General features: G+C 51.3%; 1 long non-coding RNA gene across 3 annotated transcripts in view; it reads left to right on the top strand.

Moving 5' to 3' along the window:
* LOC309873189 overlaps positions 1-22,682 on the top strand; it is a 29,165-nt gene extending 6,483 nt beyond the window's left edge. The window contains exons 1-3 of one of the 3 annotated variants that reach the window (XR_014316226.1): positions 16,446-17,178; positions 18,508-18,684; positions 22,235-22,682. This is a non-coding gene — a long non-coding RNA (uncharacterized lncRNA). Of the gene's footprint in view, positions 1-16,445; positions 17,179-17,790; positions 18,305-18,341; positions 18,685-22,234 lie in introns of those variants that run through there. The other 2 variants (XR_014316227.1, XR_014316225.1) reach the window with 2 other exon arrangements.
* The last annotated feature ends 810 nt before the right edge of the window (positions 22,683-23,492 follow it).

Raw genomic sequence — 23,492 nt, 5'->3', positions numbered from 1 at the left:
ATTATTATAGCCCTGTTTCACACAAGGGAGAACTGAGGCCCAGTTGGGGAAAATGACCTGCCCTACAACCCAGCCAGGACTCAACCATTCACTTCAAGAACACAGTCTTGAGTTCTTAACCACCAGACTACGCCATTCTCTCTGTGATGAAGCACAAGTCTGCCAAGATTTCCATGTTTTCCAGCTCAATCCTACCATCTCAGTCCTTCTCAACAGACCATGAGCCACCTAGGGCAGGTTATTATGCCCACTGGACAGACTGGGAAACTGAGGTCCAGAGGGGATGATACATCAAGTTAGGGGACCAGCCAGTGCAGGAATCCATACACCCTGTCATCCGGGCCCAAGCCAGAACCACCTGCAGCCTGAAACCACACACCTTCTCTGGGGTTGTAGTTCTGGCTTTGCCTTTTGAGGACAGCCCCTCCTCGCTTTTCTGCAGGAGCATGACCCACAGCAGGAGTCAGGCCTCCCTGACCAGGCCTTTCTTCTCTCTCCCTCTTTCTTTTCCTCCTTCCTGTCTTTCTATGTGCCCTGGTCACAGAGTGGCCAGCAGCAAGCAGCTTCACAGTGATGGCCTACCCCAGGTCTGCAAGAGCGTTGCAAGGGGCATTGAAGGGAACCAACTGTGTGTCTGATACATCGAAGGAACAGCTAGGTGGGAGCCTCAGAGCCTGAGGAACCAGGGGTGCAAGGGACGTGGCCAGCCAGCGTGTGCCTGGATGAGGCTGCGGCAATACCAACAAGTGATACCGCCGGTGCTGACAGCTGACGTGCACAGAGCACTCTCTCTGGGCTTCTTGAGGCCGCGTGGGGGGGCTTCATCATTACCTCCATTTCACAGTTAACAAAGGCTCAGGGAGGTAAGAGACTTACTCAAGGCTCAGAACTAGTGGTGGAGTTGGGACTAGACCTGGGTCTTTCTGTCCCCAAGGCCTGTGCTGTTCACAGTGCGTCATATTTGTCCAAGAGCATGGTGGTAGAATCAGAAACAGAATGCTTGGTGGCCAGCTTTCCTTCCTTCCTTCCTACCCTTCTTCCTTCCTTCCTCCGCTCCTTCCTTCCTTCTTCCTTTCCTACCCTCCTTCCTTCCTTCTTTCCTTCCTTCAAGTAAGCAAATGTCTCCTTTTTTTTTTTTTTTTTTTTTTTTTTAATATCCTTGGACCCTCTGAGGCCAATTTTCATGCCTGCACACTGCTTAGGTCACCTCAGATCAAAACCAGTGAAAACCAGTGCCCTGTTCCTGCCTGCCCGAAGGCCCTGCAAAGTGCACAGCCAGCCCTGAAGCTGGACGTGGCCGTGTTTTCAGAAGCAAAGACCACCCAGGCCCTGTGAGCTCATGCAGAGGGGCCATGGCCAAGCCTCCCAGATAGGCAGTAGCCACATTGACCTGTGGGCAAAGTCCCAGCCTCAGTTTCTCCACTGATAAATCATAATAGCTAGTATTTGCTCAGTCTTATTTTGTGCATTCCGTAAATGTTCTGCATATATCATTAACTCATTTAATCCCCTCAACAAACCTATAAAGTAGGCAGACTTATTACCCCTTTGTTACAGATGGGGCTACTGTGGCACAGCGAGGCTGAGGCACTTGCCTGGGTGAGTGGTGGGGATCCCATCCTGGCTCTGGGGCTGGCTTTCTTACCCACATCAGCACACGGTCCCCCATCAAGTGGATATCATAACAGTGTCTGTTCATTAAATGAGACAATTCAACAAAAACATTCAGGAGCGGGGAAAGAGCCATAGGAAATGCTCATAAAGGATCATTATCATTTAAATGTCTAGGATACAGTTGATGCTTAGTAAATGTTTACAAGGTACACCAGGCAGTGGGCATGAACACCCCACCATCGGAGCAGGAGGGAGAGAGGAAAGGGCATTTATTGAGCAGTCTCTGTATACTGGGATTGGTGAGAGGGGGCAATGTGGGAGCCCTTTGGGCAGCATGAGGAGGCAGGCCTGGGTTCTGCTTCCTGTGCCAGCCAAGGGAAGGTGACAGGGCTTTGTTTCCATAAAGCTGGGACCCAGTTCCAGCCACCTTCTCCTCCCTCTTCTAGGCCAGAGTCCTCCCTGGGTTTCCCTTTTTCTACCAGCAGTATACCTTTCGTCCACAGGGACAAAATGCATGTTACTAAAATGGAAATGCCCCTGGCCTTGCAGCCTCTTTGGCTGCTGACCCCCAGGTCCCCACAGCCTTGGACCGCTCACCCCGCAATGCCACAGCTGCAGCCTCATCAGCTTCCGCGGCTTATCGTCCCTGGAAAGTCACTGAGTTGTCTTCCTGGCTCCAGGGGCAGCAAATCAGAGCCAGACACCTGCTGGGGTGGATGAGTTTTAGCAAGGCCGCCCTGCCCTGCCCTGCCCTGCCCTTCCCGTGCCCCAAAGATTGGTGGAGGGAAACATCAGCTAAGTTTGGCTCAGGCCTCTCCCACCCCTACCCCCACTGCACATACCCAGGCCAGGCAAAAGGAGAAAGGGGAGCCCTGGGGGTCTGAAGACCCCAGCTCTACCAGTTACTAACTCTTAGGCCGTAGGCAAGACACCTCACCTCTCTGTACTTCAGTTTTCTCCTCTATAAAATGGGAAGGAGAAATCTGAATCAGGGTGAGGATTAAAGGAATGTGAGTTCCCATTGCTTTTGACTTTCCTGTTCTTGACAAGCTCAAAATCCAATCCAGGAGAAGAGCTGGGGGGTGAGCTAACTGTGGCCAAGTGGAACTGGGGGGTGGGGGTGAAAGCAGGGGCTGAGGGGCCCGTGGGGAAGAGGTGATATGGGGCTGAGATTTAAAGGTCAAGTATCATTTTCCAGGTGGAAAAAATAGGTTTGCCATTCCAGTCCGGGGAACAGTCTGAGCTAATGCCTGTGGGGATGGATGGAAGAGGAAGGTTGGGCTGGTAGGAAGTGGTCACAGCACAGGATGGTACAGGGAGGGGGGTGGGGCTGGTGAAGGGGGAAGCTCTCCAGTGGTGGGCCAAAGAGTTTGGACTTTCCTCTCTGCAGGTGATGGGGAGCCACAGAGTGTTTCTGGGGGAGGTTATTCCTGTGTGGTAGGAAAGCTGGTAGCCAGAGTGGTAAAGGAGTCAGAGGGGCACACCTAGAAGTGGGATGAGCCAAGGAAACTGGGACAGGGGTCCAAGAAAGATTAGGCCTGAATTCACGAATATTCCTGACCCACAGTTGTGAGGGCTCATATGCATGCCAGGAAGACTTCCAGGAGGAGGACGGCTTTGCTCTGTACCCTGAAGGAGCCCTACGAGCAAAAGGGAGCAGGACAGGGCAGGGCATGGCAGGCAGTGGCTGGAGGTGGGAACTGGGGACCAATAGCCCAGTTAGGCTGAAGTGTCTAGTGTAGGGAATACATTTAGGTGGCAGGGAAAGGCAGGGGCCTGAAAGGCCATTGTCCAGCAGACCTTTGGCTCCCCAAGGAAGGGCTGATCACTGGGGGAGGGGAGTCTGGGGCTGGGCAGGGCCAGTTCAGAGTTTTTATCACCACTGGGTGGGATCCAAGGTCTGTGGAGGAAATGACCACCCTCTTCCGGCCAGCCATTTTTTTTTTCCTTCAGCTGGCCTGTTTGGCTTTTTCCCTGAGGCCGCATTTCCACCATGGCCCCTCCTGGCTGGCTGGGCGTGGGTATGGCTCCGCCACACACCCATCAGCAGGGGCAGCCCGGCCTTAGGCTTCCTGCCCCTCTTTGGGCAGGCTGATTGGAGGAAAACAGCCCTCAAGCCTTCTTCAAAACAGGAAACTGCTCTCCCTGCTTCCTGAAGGACAGGAACTGTCCCCATGGCAACCATGGGACAAAGAGGCCATGTTAACCCTTCCAAGGGCAGGCCTGGTGGCAAACCCCTTCTTACCCAATCCCTGGGGGGTGTGGCAGTGTACAGGTGACAGGGAGGATCTGCTCCGGTGACACCTTCAAAGTCTCAGCGCTGGCCTAACTGGGATTTTATACCCATTAGTCAGATGACAATGTTGAGGCTCACTCAGAGAGGGTGAAATGCTGGCCACACAGTAAGTCAGGTGCAGCAGGGCACAGGTATAGGGGCTGAGGTTGGTCTGTCTCCAATGAAGCCTTGGCTCCTAGCTAGCCATGTCCCTTGGGCAAACAGCTTAACCTTCTCCAGCCTCATTTTCTCCATGTGTGAAATGGGACAATTAGAGCACCTGCCTCATGGTCATCTATTCCCTCAGCACATCTTCACTGGTGTCGGGCCAGCTGTTGCAGCTACCATGGATGTGGCAGTGACCACACTAAAAAATACCCCTGCCTCGTGGAGTGAGTGTCACAGCTGGCGATGTGAGCAGTCAAGAAGTCCACAAACCAGGGCAAGTGTGAGACTTTCAGAGAGTGATCAGTGCTGTGAGCGATAAGTGTGGAGCAGAGTATGGAGAGGTCTCTTGCTGGTCCAGGAAAGGCGAGGACACTAGGCGAGGGAGAAGGGGCTGTTGTGCCAATCCCTGGGGGATGGCAGTTGGGAGTGGGCAGGAGGAAGGCCCAGAGGTAGGAAGGCCTGTGCCACCCGGGAACAGTGAGGTGGAGGCAAGGACGAAGGAGGGAGAGGCTGGCCACCGGGGCCCTGGGGCTGTGTTCTCAGAGCAAGGCAACAGCACGACTGGGCGGCGGTAAGGCAGGCAGGAGTGAGCTCTGAGTTGTGTTTGTACATTTCACGTCCCTCTGGCTGTTGGTGTCCAGGGGATGCAGCTCAGAGACAGGGTCTCTGGACTCTGAAAGGCATGTTTTCTGGGGGACCTTGCGCAGTGACCCTGGAGAAACCTGAGTCCTAGGGAGAGGCAAGCAGTCTGTTGTTGGGGGAGGTGGGGCGGGGCTGGGTGTGGACCTTGTAGCCTGTATCCAGTGCTGCCATCATCCAGGAGCCCGGCCTTTTCCTTGACCAGCCACCGGGACACACCCCCCGCCCTCCCTCTGGATACCCAAGGGTGGCAGTGAAGAGGCCATGGAAATAGCTCCCAGCGTTGCTGCGCATGCAGCAGCTGCTCTGGGAATAACATACACTCTCTCTTCTGGGACCTCCAATTCCTGGTGCCTCCCCACTTCACCTTGTCCCCTCATCTCCTGCTGTCCTCCTTTTTTCCCTCAGCTCCAGCCATGCTGGCCTTCCTCCCCATCCCTGACCCTGCCAGCTCTCGGCAGCCCCAGGGACTTTGGACCTGCCATTTCTGCTCTCTAAAATATTCCTTCCCCAAATTCCATGTGGTGGGCCTGGCTTCTCCTCAGTCAGGTCTCAACTATCACCTCTTCTCAGAGGTGTCCCTGACCGCTCCCCACCCCAGACCCTCACCATCTGAGTACTCAGAGTCTTTTTTTCTTTTTTTAAAGATTTTATTTAGTCATTTGACAGACAGAGATCACAAGTAGGCAGAGAGGCAGGCAGAGAGAGAGAGAGGAGGAAGCAGGCTCCCTGAGGAGCAGAAAGCCCACTACAGGGCCTGATTCCCAGGACTCTGGGATCATGACCTGAGCAGAAGGCAGAGGCTCTAAACCACTGAGCCACCCAGGTGCCTTGCATTTACCTATATCTGAGATCCTCCTGTTTATTGTCCACCTGCCTGTGTGCTGTGTCTCTCCCCGGCTAGAAGGCAGCTCCCAGAGGGCAAGGCTGACTCTCTCTCCCAGCATCTGGAACACAGCCTGGCATGCAACGAGTGCTCACTGTATTACCTGTTACACCCCGAATGAACATGCAGCGAGAGGGACCCCTATTCTTGGACTTAGTACCAAACTCCCATTCACCTGCACGGTCTGAAGAGACTGGCGGTCTCTCTGCCAGGGAGGTGGCTCAAGAGGAGATAGCTGGAGATGAGAAGAGCAAGGTCGACATGTTTGCCCTGTGGAGGAACTAACGTTTGTTTGCTGACATAGATTCACTATGCCACAACCGCCAAGAGCTGTGTTGGGTGCTAGTGTCCTGGGAGGTATGGATCATTATTCCCATTTTTCCGATGAAGAAACTGAGACTCAGAGAAGTCAAGTCTCCTGCCTGGGACCACACACTGGAAAGTGGTGGAGTTGAGGGGAAGCAGGATTAACTACTTAAAGCCTCTGCTTTCTCCTCACTGCCCCCACCCCCTGCCAGGACAAAAGGGGCCTCGTGCACAGAGAGACAATGAGAAAAGATGATTGACTTTCTGAAAAATCTCCTTTGAGGGTTTGTCAAGGGTGGTGCCACCAGCCACATCTTTTGGTTGACACAAGCCCCTGATCTGAAGAATCCTCTGGACTGGTTAAAGTAGGAACTCCAAAGGCCCATCACAGGCCCCATGAGTTAAGATTCCATGGGGTTGGAATGAAGCATCTTCAATTTGGGTAACATAGGCTTAAGGCTTTGGAGGCCCCATTAGATGACATGTGGAGCCTGGGGTGGGACCAACCCAGGGACTCCTTTTTTCTTCTTTTTTAAAGATTTTATTTATTTATTTGACAGAGAGAGAGAAATCACAAGTAGGCAGAGAGGCAGGCAGAGAGAGAGGGGGGAAGCAGGCTCCCTGCTGAGCAGAGCACCCGACTCGGGCCTTGATCCCAGGACCCTGAGACCATGACCTGAGCTAAAGGCAGAGGCTTAACCCACTGAGCCACCCAGGCACCCCCAGGGACTCCTTTCAAGCCAAAGGGCCTGAGGTCCCAAACAGATCATCAGACAAGAACCTAACCACTAATAATTCACCAAGTGTGTGGTAATGTCCAAAGGGAGAGGGGCAGGTGTATTCACCCTGTGGGGCAGCCCCAGGAAGGCTCCGCCGAGCAATCGATTCCAACTTCCTACCTTTGCCAGCCCCCTGTGCTTGAGTTCCCCAAGGGATAGGGAGCTCACATCCTCACAGGGCCATCCTTCCCTCTTGGGATAGCTTTGCAGAATAGGGGTGGCCCTGTTACCTTCCCCGATGTACCAGGAATGGTGGCGGTTTACAAAGAAGCATTTTGATAAGCTGCAAGGCCCGACTCTTGATTTATTTTCCCCATGGAGCTCTAGAGTGGAGACTGCATCCCTCTGCCAGCTCTGGCAGAGGACGAGGGAGATAGCGGCTCTGGAAAGACCACATTAATTAGCTTAATAAGCGCGTGTGCACCAGTGCGATTGTGCTCTGAGAGGGACCCCGGAGGCAATGTGACCCCCTGTCATTGACACCATCAATTGCTGGGGTGAGCCTCCCCCCACCTGAAACCCAGACACTTAAGAGAAATTAATCAGGCCCTCTCTGGGAACACCGTTAAACCGAGGGATTCCTGAAGGAGCTGCCTTCCAGCAGGGGGGCTGCAGGCTGGAGCCTGATCCTCTCCAGCTCAGGGGAGTCCCTAGTGGGGGGCCAGAAGGGCACGAGAAGGGAGAAGAGCACCTTCTAAGTATTGCCTGCAGGAGGCATGCTTGAATCCTGATGATCTCCCAGAGAGCTGGGACAGAGCTTTGACAGCTCAGAGTTTGGGATGAGGGTGTGGACAACATGCTGGGGTCTGAGCCCCAACCCCCACCACTTCCCAACTCTGAGCCCTGTCCAAGTCCCTTTCCCTTCTGGGTGTAGCTCTCCTCATCTGTCAAATGGGCTATTTTTAGTCCAACTGCATGTGTGCATTAGGAAAGTTCTTCCTAGGTGCCTGACCTAGTAACAGCTCAGTAAATAGTAGACACCATTGCTAAGTATTAATGAAGTCACAGGCACAGAAGAGGCAATCCAATAGATTTGATGTCTTTTAGCTAGACATTGGCCAGTGTTTTATGAAGGTCTAATCCACGTGCTGTTTCTCACTGACTTGACAGTTTGGTTAACTAATTGTTAACTATTCATAAATACTATTTGTTTGCTTTCCACTTATGAATGGGCTGCAGCACCCAGCCTTTGCTCTCCAGGGACAGTGTCCACTGGTCTGGCCAAACTCTAAATTTTAAAGCCTGAGGACGATTTGCCTCTAGATGCAAACACCCACCTCAGGATCCAGATACCTGCCTCCTCCTATAAATAGAGGTATGGTCCTTTAAAAAGTATCAGTTTTAGGGTCCCTCTGTGGCTCAGTGGGTTAAAGCCTCTGCTTTCAGCTCAGGTCATGATCTCAGGGTCCTGGGAATCGAGCCCTACAATGGGCTCTCTGCTTAGCGGGGAGCCTGCTTCCCCCACCCTCTGCCTACTTGTGATCTATCTGTCAAATAAATAAATAAAATCTTTTAAAACAACCAGTACCCACAAGTTTAATTTCCACAAGCACTCTATAATCAGGTGTGATTATACCCATCTTACAGATGATGAAACGGATGCTCAGAGACTTGCCTAGAGATCCACAGCTGGCAAACAGTGGGAGGTTGTGGTCCCAGGTCTGCCAGAAGCACACAGTGGGCAGTTTCCCGACTGCACTCAACTCAGGACCTTCCTGACCAAAATGGAGTATTTCTCCCCCAAAGCAGTGGCAGTCGCAGTACCTACGAGGGCTTGAAGGGTTCCTTGTGTCTACCGAGGCAGGCAGTATCCATAACCGATGGCTTCTGCTCTCACATCCATTTTAACCCCACTGATTGGTCCCCTCTTTGTGCCAGGTCTTGGAGGGAGCCCAGAGGGGTGCCACAGACTCAGTGAGCAATCGGAAAGCATCGCTGATTCTTGCACCACACCTGGAACCAGCTACATAATTTGTGGGGTCTAGTGCAAAATGAAAATGCAGTGCCTATCGTTCAAAACTTGAGGACTTCGTGATGGTAACGAGAGCATGGGGGTTTAAGTCAAGCAAGGGGCCCTTCTCAGTGGGGGTCCCTGTGTGACTGCACTGGTCACACACCCATGGAGCTGACCCTGCAAACACCAGGGCTAGGAAAGCTGCAAATGTGCTGGGGTCTCTAACCCCCTGCTCGTAACTTGGCACCATTTAGGAGCTAAATACATATTTGGTGAGTAAATGAAATGGTGTGCTCACCTCACGGACTGTGTGACTGATGCAGGATTGTGAGTTCGCAGATGGGTAAATTGGGGCTCAGGAACACTTTGCCTCACCCAGTCTCATCCAATGCCCAGGTTCCCTGCATTTGACCTGGCAGGCTTACCCTCTGTTCCTGCTGACCCCAATCCTGGCCTTTGTTTTCCTGATTCCAGAAAGAAGGGGTGATGTTTACCACAGGCTGGAGTTTATTTTATTTTTGTGTTTTCCAATAATTGATTCCAACGGTTCCTACAGACGTCCTGCCGAAGGAAAACATGTTTTGCTCACTCAACCTTCTACTTCCTCATGGCGCCGCAGTGGTGGGGGCCCACGGCTGCAAGGAAAGCGTGGGGTGACTTTTCCCTTGGTTATTTTCTTTTTTTTCCATCTTGCTGTAGGGGGACAACAAAACATGTTTTCCTTTTTCTCCGAAGGAAATCGGAACTTTCTTATTGACTACTTGTTGCCTAAAATTCATCTTCCTTCTCCTGTGATTATCTTGGATCGCGTGAGTTGTGTGACTGAACTTCAAAATAAAGGAGCGTCCTTCATTTCACTGAGAGGGCAACCACCAAACCAAAATTTTCATTCACGTGAAGCCATTGACACTGCTGAAATTCACCACAGCTTCCTTGTCAGAGTCTGTGCCCACATTTGATGTGGACTTACGGCACGTTCGCCTTTTTCAAAGTGTAGGACTCAGTAAACGAACACACAGCCAATATTCTGGTCAAGGTGAATGGCTGAAACAGATATGGGTGTATGGTGTGAGGTGGGGGTCAGGACTCTTTTCTCCTCCACATGCATATCCACTGATCCAGCACTATTTATTGAAAGCATCATTCTTGGGACACATGGGTGGCTCAGTAGGTTGGGCATCTGACTCTTGATTTCCACTCAGGTCATGATCTCAGGGTCATGAGATCGAGCCCCATGTCGAGCCCGTCATTGGGCTCTGTGCTTGGCAGGGAGTCTGCTCAAGATTCTCTCTCTCCTTCTCCCTCTGACTCTCCCCCTCCTCCCACCCCATACGCACACATGTGCATGCACTCTCTCTCTCTCTCTCAAATTAATCGTAAAAAGCAAGCAAACAAGCAAGCATCATACTTTTCCATGGACTGCAGCATCTCAATTCTCGTAAATCCAGTGATTCCACACATGTTGCTCTAGTTCTGGACCTTCTATCCTGCTCCCTTCATCAGTTTGTCCATCTCTGTGCCAAGACCTCCTGTCTTAATTACTGTGTGTCCACTGAAATCAATAAATCATGGCCGTTTAATAATGCCCCTACCAATGAACATTCAGGTTGTTTCCAATGTTTTCTTACTATGACTTGTATTGTACTGAGCTATAGTAATAAAAGAAACTATAACAGCTGAGATGATGTGCCAGGCTCTGTTGAAAGTTCTTTCCATATATTCGCCCATTTAATCCTCCCACCAGCCCTTGGAAGAAGTGCTATTGTGATCTCCTCTTTGAGAGGTGAGGAACTCAGGACATGGAAAGGGTATTTTGCCTTGGGTTCCCCAGCTTCTGCATGGTGGAGCTGGGGCCTGAACCCAGGCAGGGTAACTCTGGAACCTGCACTTGCATTCAGTCTCCCCGGTAAGGGAGTGTGGGTAAAAGGGGAGTATATAAAGCAAATGGAGGGGATGATGTCTTCCTTACCTCCTTGAATTAATGAATGGTTCAGTGGCTGTGGAGCCTGAGAGTGCTGGGATCCTGCTTCAGCTCCACCACTCACCGGCTGTGGAACTCTGGGCAAGTCAGTACTCCTCTTTTAGCCTCAGTTTCCCTGTCTGTAAAATGGAGATAATAGGCCTACTTGTCTGAGTCGTCATGGGGCTTCAGAGACCAGCACAGTGCCTGCTGGCTCAGGGGAGATTCCCTGTCCTGTCTTAAACATCTGGACTGATGGCCAGTGACCTTAGCAGCCTCGGATGGCTCTTTCCAAAGGGGTCGTTGCCTTGCAAAATTCTCTGCTTCCTGCTGAAGCTGGAGGGACCTTCTTATATGGGGAAACTGAGCCCTGGAGAAGTTGAGGGCATGGATGATGGACCCCAGAACCTGATTCTCATGGCCTCTCTCTGCATCTGTAGATCTGAGGGTCAGGGCCTTCTGATCAGCTCACCAGGGTGGGTGCTCTTCTCAACAAGCCCCCACCATTCACTGGACAGCAACATCTCATTCAGGGGCAGCCCCTGCCTCACTACCCAGGATGGCTCTCCTGATCTTGCAGGCCCAAGCAAGCATCTGATGATTTTGCCTGCCTCCTGTGAGCTCTGAGGATGGGGCCCCGTTGCACCTCTACTGGCAGAGCCTGGCACAGAGAGATACCAGGAGGTATTTGATGAATGAATGAATGAATGAATGAATCCTATCAGCAGTTACCTTCTGTGGATTACCAACTGTCCTGGTTTGCCCAGGACTGAGGGGTTTCCTGAGATGCAGGACCGTCAGTGCTAAAACCATGAGTGTCTTGGGGCGCCTGGGTGGCTCAGTGGGTTAAGCCGCTACCTTCAGCTCAGGTCATGATCTCAGGGTCCTGGGATCGAGTCCCGCATCGGGCTCTCTGCTCAGCAGGGAGCCTGCTTCCTCCTCTCTCTCTCTCTGCCTGCCTCTCTGCCTACTTGTAATCTCTCTCTGTCAAATAAATAAATAAATCTTTAAAAAAAACAAAACAAAACAAAAAAAAAACCATGAGTGTCTTGGGCAAACCAGGACAAGTTTGTCACCCTAAGTCACCACTGTGCAGCGGGCACTGTGTTCAGCCTTTATAGTCCCTGTTGGTTCTGATCCTTTCTCAGGTTAGGCCCCTAGCAGCAGAGCCTGAGTCAGGGGTCCAGATGCACGAGAATTATATCAAAGATACACTCTCGGAGGGAGTGAGGGATGCAAGGAGGACAGGAACAAAGCACCAGGCAAGGCTGGAGACTGTGGTCCTGGCTAGAGACTGCCCTTGTCTGGCCTTGCCTGTCCTTACCATGACATTGGGGAGCTCTGGCATGCAAACCACAGAATAGGTTTGGCCCCAACTCCAGGCCAGGGGACTCATGTTGGAGAAGAGTGGCAGCCAAGGGCAATGCTCAGGAGAAGGGGACAGCTGTTGGTCATTAGCAGCCAGCATTACCACAGCTGGGGGACAGGAGCACTGTCCCATGATGCAGAGCAGAGTGGGGCCCCCAGAGTCCATGACATTTCATAATAGCTATGGACAGAGGTCAAGTATGATTATATTCGTAACTGCCTTTGGCACCTAAAACAACCCAGCAGCTCCCCATTGCACCAAGAACAAAAGCTGAAGTCTTTACAACAATCACTGGCCTCCCCTTTCTCTCTTCCCTCATCTCACTTAACTCAGCCACCCTGGCTCCTCTCTGATCACCCTGCAGCCAAGCTCTGCCTGGCCCACGGTCTTCCTTTGTCCTTGCTGTTGGCTCCCTCTGCCTGGACTCCCCTTGGCCCAGATCTCCTCCTAGTGGCTCCTTCCCATCATTCAGGTCTCAGCTCAAATGCCACATCCTTGGAGAGGCCACCCGAGGGCACCCTCAGTCATACCCCCAATGCCCTTAGCCATTCTCTTCCACATGACTCAGAATTCCATTCTTTATCACACTCACCATTATCTGGAATTACTCTAGGTCTCTTCTTCAGTTGCCTTCTGTCTGTCTCCATCTCCAGAATTCCATGAGGGCAGGGAGCTTTTCTGTTCCTTACCGTAGGTGCTTAATATATATTTGTCAAATGAATGAATGCAGCCCCATTTTGTAGATGGCAAAATGGAATCTCTGAAAGTCGAGGGCTTATCTACAAGGGCACCTGCTGCAGTGACAGCTCCTGAGGTTGTGCCCCTCCCCACCAGGCTGCCACCATCTCCCTCACCTCATGGCCATCCCCCAGGGTTGGAGGTAGTATCTCTGCACCCAGGGCTCCCCAGCTCTTGGCTCAGGGCTTGGTCCAGAACAGGATCTCGCGGATGCATAGGAAGTGGATGAGTGACAGGGCCACGGAGGAGACAAGGGGGAGCTGAGGCCGGCGGCGGTGCCTTGCCCACATTCCCTGGGGTCTCTGGATTCGGGAGCCCCTTCAGTCTACTCACCATCCTGCGATCAGAATGCTCTGGCTGGCTCCGAAGGGTGGGGTGGCGGGTGCTGTCTGCGAGGTGATCAATGTGAATAATAAACGTTTAGAGTTAATAAGCTGGAGTTAACTTCTCTCGCTTGGGTGACTAATGGGCTTCCAGGAGCCCATAATTCATGCTGTCGGAGAGCCTCCTTTCCCTCCACGGCTGCCCCAGACCGGGCCTGCTGTGAGATGTGGCCCAGGGAGGAGGAGGGGCCAGGCTGGCCCAGGCCTTATTTATGGCCGTGAACATAGCGCTTTGAGCAGAGCAGCAGGGTCTTTCTGGATGCTTTCTGGCTTCTGAGAAGAGATGGTTGCGGGTGAGGGAGGTCGGCGATGGTTTGTCATCAGGTGGACCTCTGCTGCTCACAGCTGGGGGGCTGCTGGCCAGTCCTTTCCCTGCAGACCTCCAGTTCCTCACCTGTCAGGGAAGAGAATGGTAACTTGGGCTGTTCCAAGAGCCACATGATGTGACACGTAAAGAAAGTGCTGGGGGTGGGGAGGGGCTGATCAGTTCTGTCTGCAAGTGTGTGACACCTTAAGGAAGAACGGAGGGAGAGGTAAATGGAGATCTCAAATATCCTCGCCCCATGCTCCTCAAAGGGCAGTTCTCAGAACTGCAGCATTGGTACCCCCCAGGAGCTTGCTAGAAATAGAGTCCTCGGCCCCACCCCAGTTCTGTGGGTCCTGAATCTGCCCGTTAAGATCCTCAGTGATTTTTCTGTGTGTTGCACACTGGGAATCACTGGTCCAGAGCAAGCATGGCTGTGCAGGAACTGAGGTATTCCCAGTCACCTCCCTTGCTGAGAGCAGATGTCCCTAAGCAAAGCAACACTCTCACCCAATGAACCTAGAAGCGGCCTCTGGGTTCCTTTCTGTCTAGCAGCCTCTGGCACTGTCCAGACCTGGCATGCAAGATGGAAACCTGTCATGGGCCTAGACTCAGTACTATCTGCACCACCCCCCATCTCTGACCAAAATTAGGAAACTCTGCCAAGTCCCTTCTGCAATTTCTAGAACCAGTACCACTCATGGGACAGCAAAGGTAGGATGAAACTACGAGAGGCAGATATGGGAAACTGAGGCAGGGGGCACCCACTAGGCTTAGTAAGCAATGACCTTGCTGCTAGTGTGAGGATGAGAAGGGAAGTAGACTCATGAATATCCCTTGGAAGCCCCCAGAAGGGGGTCCACAGCAAGCTGGACCCTTCCCCAGCTCAGCAGAGGGTCTCCATCCACCTTCGGTCATTTGTTCATGATGACAACATGACAGATCTCCAATAACGACAACTTAGCAATGACTTTTTGGAAAAAGTATTTGCTCCTTAAAAATCGCTACAAAAAAAAAATATATTATTACAGCTATGAAAACTTAAGGTTAAAGTCGAACAATACTGAAATGACATTAAAAAAATCTACTCGTGCTGCCGCTAGCAATCTCTTGTCCGACATTAGCATTTTGGTAAATATTTCTTTCTGGCTTACTTCTTCAGATGTATTTACAAAAATAAGATCACGCATCATACCTGACTTTGCAGCTTGGTTTTTGTCTAATAACATATCCTAAATACAGTTCCAGATTCATCCACATCTATGGATGTACATACAGACCTGATTATTTTTAGGTGCTGCCTAATATTTTATAGAATAAATGTCCCCAAATTCATTCAATCATTGTCCTAGTGATCAACACTTACTACATTCTTTTTTTTCTCTCTTTTTTTTCTTTTTGCAGGAAACATCCTTAATGGATCACCCTATGTGTCTCTATGGTTTTGCAGGATAAATTTTCCACAATGGACTTGCAGGATCAAAGGCCATACACATTTTAAACTTTAATAGAAACTGCAGATCTCTGTCCCAAAAGATTGTGGCGGCTCACCCTCCCACCAGCAGTGTCAAAACTGCGTGACTGCCCCCCTCCTCGCTGGCCCTGGCTGTCATCAATATTTAATATTTTTTTCTAATCTGATGGGAGAAAAAGAACATCTCCTTGTTCTTTTCATTTGTATTTCCACAACTGCCTGAGAGGCTGAGCGTCTTTTCGTCTGTTTATTGGCCATTTGCATCTCTGCCACGAATTGCCTGACAGTATTGTTTGCCCACATTTCTCTATTTTTATTGTGTGTTTTTTCTTAGAGATTCTCAGGCACTCGTTGGACATTAATATTAACTCTTTGTCTGTCTCATATGTGATCCATTTCTGGGCCAAGAAGATCTCTGCCAACTGCCTGGACAGAATCCCACGAGATGCAACACCAGGAATAAATGCAAATTCTTATTCTAGGGTCGGCAAGCCCACGTTACCCTAGGGGGGAGGGGCACAGGGCTGGGGGACCACACGGGGCACGGAGGTCAGTGAGCCCAGCAGGAGGTGACAGTGGGTTACAGCTGCTGAAACAGCTAAATTGGGACCTTACATGCATTCATGGAGACGGAGGGTTTAAAATGTTCTACCTCTGGGAAAGGCGTTCAGCTCTGAGCTGCTAGAGATGCACAAGGAGGGGGCTGGAGTCTCTTCCCCATGAGGAGCTGGCCCTGCTCAGCCTGGAAGAGCAGGGCTATTCCAGGACAGGGGAGCAAATGAGCCATGAGCCCTGGAGGAGGAGCAAGGCCCTACAGAGATGCCAGGGAGTTGGGTCCCACCTGAGAGTGAAGAGAAGTTCTTTCCTTAGCTCCTTATTTTTAGAATTATTTCCCAACCACTTCCTCCTCCTTTCCCTGCTTTATCTTCTTGTAGTGTTTGCAATTTCTAACATACTTTAAATGTTACTAATTATGTGCCTGTCTGGGTCTCCACTCTAGAATGGCAGCTCCATGAGTACAGATTTTGGTTTATCACTAACCCCTTCTGAGGCATTCTTATTGTTTGCCCAGTCCAAGCTGTGCAGAAAATGGTAGTGAGTTCCCCATTGGGAGAGGTGAGCAAGCAGAATCTGCCTGGCCACCTAGCAGGCTTTCCCAAAGTTCAGCCATGGTCCTCTCACCAAGGTGAGGTCTGGAAGGGCTTTTGGATCCACAGGAGACCCCCCCTGGGCCTTCCAGAGCTTCTAGGGGCCTGTAAGTCAGCCAGCTGGGACACTAGAGCTCTCCAACTGGGTCAGCTTCTGTTTATGTCCTCATCCTGGCCCATCCTGAGCCCCAGCCCCACCTCCGGCCAGGCCTGTCCAACCTCAGCTCTCCCCCCAGCATGAGGCCCTCATGTTTTGGAAAATCAACCAGCCTCACATCAGTCTGAAAATATCTCAAAATATCACTTGCGACTTCCTCCCGCTCCCTGAGTCCCCCTGCCGGGGCGGGCAGCAACCTTTCCCTTGCTGTTGATTTTCAAGAAGGGCTCTTCCATTGCTGGGACACAGGGAATTTCCAGTATTTTTCTTCCTCTGCCTTTTTTTTTTTTCCTGGCCTTCAGACGCCCACATTGTGTTGTCCTGACGCAGCTCCAGGCAATGTTTGGCCCCAAAGGCCTGGGCTGGGTCAGTGAGGCCTGGACCAGCAGCAGCCCTGGCTCCTTGGGCGCAGGAACAATGCCTCCATAATTCATTGAAAACTCCCCTCAGATGACTTTTTCCTGTTGCTAATTGTCTCTGCGTTCCAGGCCCGCACAAACTGCTTTTTCCTGCAGCTAAATTTAAAAGGGCCAGACCCTGGAAACCGTGCACTGCGCTGGCCTCACTATGAGGGCAAAGGTGGGGAGGCTGGGTGGAAGAAGAGCCTTGAAGCCACCACTTCCCACCAGCACACACACACACACACACACACACACACACACACACACACACAGGTGGTTGTAGCCCTGTCTTCATTTTTAATTTCCCCAACCACCCTTCCAGCCCCTTGGGCCCAGTCACAGACTCTGGAGTTCAGCAAAGCCTACTGGGTCTGTAGAGGTCAGAGGGGCCTTGGTGTTGCCCCAAAGCAGGAGGAAGAGGAAGGTCTGGGGATCCACAGGGCAGGTCAAGAGCCCATGGGTGTTGGATTCATAAGGTGAGGAAGAAGATGTTTCTCTTGGGCAGAGCAGAGCAGGGAAAGCACAAGTGGCCAGAAAGGAGTGAGCCCCTCATTACTGTGCAAGCAGAGATGGCATGCCCACATACTAGGGAAGCTGTCAAGGCCTGACCTGTCAGATGGAAGGTAAGTGCCAAGGCTTCCAGGCTTCTGTGGCTTGGGCCTCGACCAGGGCTGGTGAGGAGAGGCTTGGCCCTGCTGCACTAGGGGGATGCAGGCTCCAGCAGGAACAGGCACCACAACCTTGCCCCCTCCAATCACTTTTGCCAAGTGTGGGACCAAATCCTCTGGTCTGCCTCTGACCTGTTGTGTGACCTTATACAGGTCTCTTCACCTCTCTGTTCCCCAGTGTTCCCATCTGCAAAATGGGAAAATAAAACCACTTACATTATAGGGCTTTTCAGAGAAGGAAGCAAGTTAAGACCTGTAAAGTGTTGACAATTGATATGATAATTATTTTAAGATTTTATTTATTTGACAGAGAGAGAGAGCACAAGTAAGGGCAGAGGGAGGGAGAAGCAGACTCCCTGCTGAGCAGGGAGCCCAATGCGGGGGCTCCATCCCAGGACCCTTGATCATGACCTGAGCCAAAGGCAGACGCTCAACGAACTGAGCCAGCAGGCCGCCCAATAAAAGTGATTATAATTGTTATTATTGAAGGATTCCGAGGAGCCTTCACCTTTCACGTGTCAGAAATGGCAGCTTTTCGTGTAAGCACTGTGCTCTCTGGGGGTCAGAGTTCAGCCTCCCTCAGGGAGTCATAAATTCCCAATGTCTGGGGGTCATGGGCCTCCAGCCGAACTTACGGACCAGGAAGAGGCACTGTGCTTGGGCCCCTGGCTCCTCTGCTCATTCCCAGGTGGCTCTGTCGCCCGAGTGTGGGGGCACAGCCCAGCATTCACTACCCCTCAGAGTTGGTCCTCACGTCCCAGGGCTGTAGGGAGGACGGATGGGGTGGGGGCGGACAAGGGAGGGGGTTAATGAGAATGCGCACAGAGAGCAGGGCGTGGGGTGGAAAACCCTGGTGGAGAGAAAGCGAAACTCGTAGGGCTCCGAGGCCCTGAGGACACAGGAGGAAGGTGTGAGGTCAGCGTGTGCACACAGGTCAAGCGTGGGCAGATCTGGCCAGTGGTCAGTGTGGGGACGCCCCCCAGTGGACTGGGGACCCACACAAATGCTGACCTGGCTGTGGCTCTGCAGAAAGAGGTTCTCAGACATTCCAGAGCCTGGGCAGGGGGTTGGTGGGACAAAGGTTGGATCCCATCCAGTTCTATTTCCTAGAGGAAAAGGCCTGGGGACAAGAAATAAGAGGGGAGCAAATATCACAAAGAGGGGACAGACACAGCATGAACCTCAAACAAAAGGACTAACATAAGGCCAAACTCACTGCGACCCTACAAACATGTTTTTTTTGTTTTTTGTTTTTTTAAGATTTTATTTATTTATTTTTGAAAGAGACAGAGAACATGAGCGGGGAGAGGAGCAGAGGGAGAAGCAGACTACCCGCCCCGCAGGGAGCCTTATGCTGGGCTCCATCCCAGGACCTCAGGATCATGAAGGCAGATGCTCAATCAACTGAGCCACCCAGGAGCCCTTCAAACATAGTTCTTAAGGGAGTGCTCCCAAATGCTGGTATGTGGGTGTTTATGTATCATCTCCATGATGTTCGCCACATTTATTTATAGAATATCTTTCATTTAATCCATTCACATTTTCAATTTAGATCCCTTTCAAATAAATTTCTACCGCTATCATGATTTGCCATAAATGAAAGTTCACTGTGAAATAGACGGGACATAAAGTGACATTGTTCAAGTCAAGCCAAACACGGTGGCCTGCAGGGGCACGGAGATGAGAACTGCTTGCTCCCCCATTGGTTAAGGGAGATTAGTGAGGGTCAAAGAGGTGTTTCGTATGGGGTAGAACCCACCTGAGACTCTCCTTGAGGGAGAGGGAGGATGAGACAAGAGTGGGAGGGAATACCTTTCTTACTCTGCATTCTGTCTGTGTCCACCTAAAAGAAATTGCTTACAGCTGGTGACACAGATGAACAGAGTCCCTTGAAAGTGCTAATATGGTGAGAATTCTAGCCATCCTTGGGGAGTCCCCTCCTGCCCTCCCTCATCATGGGACCTCGAGGCCAGCTGGAGGAAGGGTCCAGGACCTCAGGTTGGGGTAGCCTAGGCTCTGGGTCACAACCCCCTTTGGGGATGTGTGGTCCTTTCTGGCACCTCCTTTATAGCTTGGGGCCCCTCCAGTGTCTTTGCATCCTCCAGAGACCTCCCCCTCCCTGAGTTGAGAGGTCCCCTCCCTTCCCCTTTCACCTGCAGAGGAGACACGCTGGATGGTACCTGGGGAAGGCAGCGTCAGCCTCTCCCCCTGGGTGCCCAGCTGGCATCCCTAAGGAACACAAACAAAACCCATGCCCTAATGGCCTTCCTCAAGCTGCTCCTTTTGCAGCCCCTTAACTCATGAAGAGCAGCTCTATCTTTCCAGAACATTGGAGTCATTCCTGCTGTCTCTCTTCTCTCCCACCCTAAATCTGATCTGTTAGAAAATTCCATTGGCTTGATCTCCAAACCGCATTCTTCCTGCTTCCACCTTGCTCCCAGACAGACTGTTATTCCCCAGTAGACAGAGGAATCCTGCTGAAATAAGCCAGGTCCCATCTCTCCTCTGCTCCATACCCTCCATGGCACCCATCCCACTCAGGGGAAAGCCAAAGCCTTTCCTGTGGTCCAAACAATCCCCCACCTCTGCACCACCAGCCCACCATGACTATTCCTCTCTGTCTTCACCTCCTTTCTCACTGTCCCCCAGCTCATCCACTCTAGCCCACCCAGCCATTACTGTCCTTTCAACACACAAAGCATGCTCTGCCTCAGGGCCTTTGCATGGAAGCTTCATCTTTCAGACATCCAGATAGCTCATCCCTCACCTCCTTCAGGGTCTTGTTTGAAAGTCACCTTTTCCATGAGGCTCTCCCTGCTTTACTTCCCTTAAGCACACATCACCAGGGAACACTGAACATTGTACTTACCAGGTTTGTGTGTCTCTCTCCTCCTGGGATAGGGAGGAATTTTACCTATTTTGTTCACCACTGTGGCCCTGTGGGTGCCGTGCAGCGGGAGTCAACAAATACTTGTTGATGTGTTGAATAGATGACTTGCAGGTGGGGAGAGAGACTCCTGCTGCCCCAGGGGCATATGCTGGCACTAATATGGCCAGTCTGACACTCATCAAGACTCAGCTCCAGCCACAGATTCATGGGGACAGAGCAGAGCCTACCATGTCTGTCTTGGGGCTAGTTGTTATCACAGGTTCATCAAGCTATGGGAAGCTGGGGAGCCTCCAGAAGCTGGACCCAACCCCCTAAGGAATAGTCCTACCAGTCCAGTGGGCATCAGGAATAGCCCATGGTGGGTCCAGTGGATGGAACAGACCACTGACCCCAGTTGTGTCCTTTAGTTTTGTCACTAATGCAGTACTGGGCCATGTCTGCTGACTCCCAGAGTTCTTGCACTACGTAAAGGAGTTCCTCCTTCTGAATGCAATGGACACCCACTCTTCAAAAGAGTCTCATAGGAGTGCCTACTCCCAAGGCCTTTGGGAGGTTTCAGTGAGATGGCCCATGCGGGGTGGTCAGCACACTGTCCATCCCTGAGTCTGTTGGATAAACCATGCCAGCCAAGGGGAGCATCTTGTCAGGAGGGCTCTCATGAGGGATTTCAGGCATGGTGCAGTCCAGGAGGGAGAACTTTTGGAGCATGAGAGACTTCAGCGGCCTCTAAATGGAGGTGAGAGATGACACTCTTGTGGGGTTACCGGGGAAAGAAGGGAGTCCTGCGGGGTATATTGGAGTCCTCTCTGGGGTATGCAGGTGTGCTCCTAGGTGAGGGATGATCAAAACCAAAGCCCTGTGGCAGCTGGCCTCTCCCACCCTCCCTCCTTCCTACCAATCCTCACTCACAGTCACACAGTCATTCAGCAAACACCCCCTGGCAGGAGCAGTGGCATTGGTGAGAGATGAGATTTGGGTGCTGCCCAGAGGATTGCAGAGTCCATGGGGGAGGCTGGTGCAGACAGGCCTTCATGCCTATGGGATTTGGGAGGAGGGAGCTGCAGAAGCCCAAGAGGGTCAGGGAGCACTGGCCTTGGAGAGGTCTTCCTAGAAGAGGTGATATCTGAGACTCGAACTGTGAGAAGGAGTGAAGTAGGTGAGGGCACAGGAAGGAAGGAAATGGGAAAGAGCATTTACGAAGGCAGAGGGGAATAGGGAGTTTTGATCAGGGAATGTCAGGGCCGGACTGCACCAGAACTTGAGATTGGGTGACCAGAATGGTCCAGAGGAGCCCTGACGGGGGTCTGGACCACCACAGAGTTAGCAGGGAAGGTAGAAGGGGCTGGCCTGGAGGCCTTGGGAGGAGACCTCATTATTTCCCCTGCTCAGGGCCATGCCAGCCTCCCAAATCCATGCTGTGGCCAAGCAACAATGGCCTGGGAATCTTCCTGGCTGGAGTGCTGCTCATGGTTGGGGCACACAGGTGGGGAGCATTCCTAAACTGAGGATGCTGTGATGGTGGCTGGAAGCCTGGGCATAGGAGGGAGGGATTGTGGGTTGCCACCCCTCCTGATCCCCTCCGTCTCTGCCCCAGGCATCTTGGCTCAGGTTTGCTCTGGAGGGTCGGGAACTGGGTCCTGGCAATCAGAGGTCCTACTTTGGTACCTTTGAGGTCCTTTAGTGCTTTCCTGCCATGCCTTCTACTGCTCCCTTCCAGAGACCTCCCCTTCCACAAAAACTCCGGTGTGCCAAGGCTGTGCACACCTGCAGTGCCCTACCCCCTGATCCCCCGCTGCCTGGCCACATCCTCCCCCCACTGCCTCGCTCTGCCCCACCGTCTCCGAGCTTTCACAGGAGATACCCCCGTGTCTGTTCCTGGGAGGGATTTTCTTTTTCTGACATTCTGATATTTTTCTTTTTCTGACATTCTCTTCTCCTCCCCCCACTTTTTTTTTTCTCTTCCTCCTTCCTTCTCTCTTTCCCCATTTCCTGTGTTTTACTCTCTGTCTGAAGCACGAGCTTTGTCATCAAAGACCCAAGTTCAAATCTTGCTCTGCCACTGACTATGTGACTTCGGGCCACTTACTTAACTTCTTGATGTCACAATTTACACTTTCACAGAATGAAGAGACTGGAAGGACAAAGTCAGATGACTGGCACTACCTGCTTCAAGACTTGCTAGAAAGTTCCCATAACCAAGACGTTGAGGTAGGAGTCAAAGAATAGGCAGAAAGACCCTTGGAAGAGAAGACAGAGCCCAGAAATAGATGCCCTCAAATATCTAGTAATTGTTGACAAAAGAGCAAAAGGAATACAGTGGAGAAAAGATTATCTTTCCTGCAACCAGTTCTGGGATGACTGGACATTCACATGCAAAAAAAATGAATCTAGACCCAGACCTTCCAAGCTACATCAGAAGTAACTCAAAATGGATCACTGACCTGAATGTAAACTACAAAACCATAAAATTCCTTGAAGGTAACAGAGGAGGAAATACAGATGCCCTTCAGTCTGGTGATGTCTTTTTTAGATACAACACCAATGAAATAAATGAAGCACTGGTTATCTAGACTTCCTTAAAATTAAAAACTTCTGGGGGCGCCTGGGTGGCTCAGTGGTTTGGGCTGCTGCCTTTGGCTCGGGTCATGATCTCAGGGTCCTGGGATCGAGCCCCGCATCGGGCTCCCTGCTCCGCAGGAAGCCTGCTTCCCTCTCTCTCTCTCTCTGCCTGCCTCTCTGCCTACTTGTGATCTCCGTCTTTCAAATAAATAAATAAAATCTTTAAAAAAAAAAAAATTAAAAACTTCTGGGACACCAGCATGGCTTAGTCAGTTAAGCAGTTAAGTGAATGCCTTTGGCTCAGGTCATGATCCTGTGGTCCTGGGATCAGGGTCCTGGGAAGGAGACCCGTGTTGGACTCCCTGCTCAGTGGGGAGCCTGCTCTCTCCATCTGCCTGCTGCTCCCCCTGCTTGTGTGCTCTCTCTCTTCACCCCTCCGCTCTTTCTCTCTGACAAGTAAATAAATAAAATATTTAAAAAATTAAATTAAATTAGATTAAACTAAAAACTTCTGCTCTGTGAGAGACAATATCAAGAGAATGAGAAGACAAGCCACAGGTTGGGAAACATTATTTGCAAAAGACACATCTGATAAAAGACTATAATCCAAAAAAAGATAAATAACTTAAAATTCAGCAACAAAACAAGCAAGCCACTTAAAAACAGGCAAAAGACCTGAACAGATACCTGACCAAAGAAGATACACAGATGGCAAATATGCTATGAAAAGATGCTCAAAATCGTATGCCATCATGAAGGTGTCAATTAGACAACAGTGAGATAACACTATGTATATATTAGAATGGCCAAAAATCCAAAA

This window comes from Mustela nivalis (genome assembly GCF_964662115.1).
Source record: "Mustela nivalis genome assembly, chromosome: 1".
NCBI lineage: Eukaryota > Metazoa > Chordata > Mammalia > Carnivora > Mustelidae > Mustela > Mustela nivalis.
The sequence above is the reverse complement of the archived record's forward strand: the minus strand, read 5'-3'. Positions and strand labels throughout refer to the sequence as shown.